We start from the raw sequence: 3,136 nt of genomic DNA on the forward strand, positions 1-3,136 counted from the left end.
ATATATAAGTTGTTGAAAATTCCATGGGTAATGCCTTAAATAAACTAAATTCTAAACTCTAAAGTATAATTTAGAATGACGTGAATAATTTAGATAATTTAGAATGAATGTTATTCAAGGTTATTCAATAGTCTAGAATCAGAAGTTTTAAGTAAAATTCCAGAATTAAACACAACCTAAAAATTTCAATGTTTAAAATTAATTACGATATAGTATATTATATATCACAAATTCGCAAGTATAGTCATCATCTTCGGTAGTATAGTGGTCAGTATCCCCGCCTGTCACGCGGGAGACCGGGGTTCGATTCCCCGCCGGAGAGTTCCCTTTTTTTTTTAACGCAAAATATTATCTTATTTTTTATAGGATAATATACAGCTAATATATAACACGATAATATATTATCTGGAAACATTTTTTTTATTTATAAATTTTTAAAACGAAGGAAATTTTAAAAGTTATAATTTTGTTTGTTCTATAAGTTTATAGGTTGGTTAAAGACGAGAAATAAAAATACCAAATAACCAAATTCTAAACAACAGATTATCTATTCAGACTACGCAGATAGACATCTGTCGTGTACATGGAAAGACGCTCTAATCCGGTCCAGACTCCAACATCCCCGGAGATTTACGAGACCCTTACTGAGTGGACATTTGGGAAATTTAATACAGATTTTATCTTTATAACCTTCCTTGTTGTGAATGTAAATGCCGTGACATTATTGTGTCTGTTTTAATTATAATTTATGTAATTTAAAACGCCTGCCGCTGCCACAATCGATGTTAACATTTTTTGCTATTAATTTTTATATGGATTTTACATAAATTCGCAACCAAAAGACTGCTAAAATTGTTTTTTATTTTGCGAAATTGAATTTAAATATTTTCTATGTTTCTTCGTTTTTCAATATCCTGAATCAAAATATTACCTACAAAATGTGTTAAATTATCGTTTCGTTACCTTCGCCCTAAAAATATAAAAAATGCTGTTTATCAAGAATTCGATACATTAAGGCTCGTTTCCAATGTATTTTCGAACATATTATGAAAGCTTTACAGATAAGGTTTGCGTCGTTCTGTAGGGGTTGGAATGATAGGACGCATTAAGAAAATTGGTGTCTCCTGCATTTATAGATATCATTTCGATTCTTTTAAACATTCCGCCAATAATAGTAGGTACATTATATTACCATTCTATTAGTCCATGATATTACTAACTGAAAGTTTGAAACACAAATAAAAATCACAAAGCTCTTGCAAGTATTTAGTTACAACTAGGGATGTAACGATACATGATTTTGCCGATACGATACCGATACCGATATTTGTAGTAATGTATCGGCGATACCGATACCGATACCGATATCGATGGCTTGGTAGAAAAATAAATAGTGAATTATGCATAAAAAGTTACCAACATTTAACAGAGACAACTGTTAATCGTATTCTTTTAAATAAAAATGCCAAATCAAAAAACAACAAAACCATTTATTTTAGTAGGTATAATTATTTTACGAAGTCAGTTAAACTTTAAGTAATACACATACAATCAGTACCTAAGTTTACTATTCTGCCGTCCTTTAACTAGAAAGCCGTTAAGCCCACGAAGTGAGTTTCGAGTAAATGGCAAAAAACACGGAAATCGTTATTTCTTAAAAATTATGACACTTACAATAATTATTGTGAGATACATCGATCGACATTTAATTATATTATATATAAATATTAGTTTTTACCCAGAAACTGTTATAATTTATTTTTAAATTCACTTTTTCTCGTTTAGTTCAGCACTAGATTTCCGCCCGCGGCTTCGCCCGCGTTTGCAAAGGAAAACCCGCATAGTTCCCGTTCCCGTAGGATTTCCGGGATAAAAACTATCCTATGTGTTAATCAAAGTTACCCTCTATATGTGTGCTAAATTTCATCGTAATCGGTTCAGTAGTTTTTACGTGAAAGAGTAACAAACATCCATACATCCATACATCCATACATCCATACATCCTTACAAACTTTCGCCTTTATAATATATATTAGATATTAGAATATTAGATATTAGATATTCGATATTAGATATAATCTGAAAATTTTAACTATTTACTGAACAAGACGGCCGTTCACATACCATAGCGACTTTTTAGCTAAGTAATTTAGTATTTTTATTTTCATTTTGTGATTTTTTTTTATTTATTAATAAAATGCTTACCTAAAACGTCGTTAAGCTACTATAACTACTTTTAAGCTAAGACTTTCGTTTTAATTTAAATTTCAAAAACTTTATAATCAGCGTTTAAGGGCTTTTGGATGCTTTTTTACTATGATTCTGTATAGTTGTACTAAATTTTAATCTTACTAATGTTAAAAATTTGCTGCTGTCTGAGGCTTTGCTCTCGGGAATTACATCCTCTAGGTCAACCAATGGAAAGGAAAAGGATCAAAAGCTTTTAGGTTTAAGTATTAAGGATTTAAACACTATCTAAATTAATGGTTTTAGCGTCTTATTGTGAGTAACAAGTATTTTAAACTCTTTTACTAAATGACTCTTTTAAGTTTTCGATAAAATTAACCTTTATTTCTCGTCATGTTCACGTTTATTTCATTACAGTGGCTCATTAATGGGTTAAGATTGAGATAAATCTTCTCGCTTTTCTTTTTGGAACCGTATATTCATTTAGAATTGCAATTTTAACGTTATTTTATAAATATTCTTCTGCGAAGCCATCATGCGAGTCACGGATATTGAGTACATATAGAACCACAAACAATGTAAACATAAATCGTTTCCTGAAAAAAAAATTAAGACTTGTGCACAAGGTTTTTGAAAAAATACACCCTGGTTTCAATAGGGCTTCAAGCTCTTACATGTGGGATGCTCTTAATAAATAATGTAGAACCGCTTATCAAATGATTAGAAGACTCTTTCATCCACATTCAGAAAATATAATATACCAGAATATGTGGAAAATAGCAGGAGGTAGAAAACTTTTTATTTGCTACAATGTAAAAAATACAAATCTTAATAATCTAATACATATAAAGATAAGAAAAAATAGCAATAGTTGCAAAATGGACTCCCCGTCAGCGGGTCAAAGGTAGTGTACTCCTAACAATTTTTGTATCACCATCTCTAGTACATT

The 3,136-nt window shown here is 30.4% G+C and overlaps 1 non-coding gene across 1 annotated transcript; it reads left to right on the forward strand.

The window, feature by feature from the left end:
- Positions 1-250: 250 nt before the first annotated feature.
- TRNAD-GUC (transfer RNA aspartic acid (anticodon GUC)) lies at positions 251-322 on the forward strand. Its single transcript has one exon. It is a non-coding gene; the product is annotated as a tRNA-Asp (tRNA).
- Positions 323-3,136: the final 2,814 nt, after the last annotated feature.

The sequence above is a fragment of the Colias eurytheme genome, chromosome 17 (genome assembly GCF_061535395.1).
Source record: "Colias eurytheme isolate Ceu_HAF_F1 chromosome 17, ilColEury1 Martin Lab GWU primary, whole genome shotgun sequence".
NCBI lineage: Eukaryota > Metazoa > Arthropoda > Insecta > Lepidoptera > Pieridae > Colias > Colias eurytheme.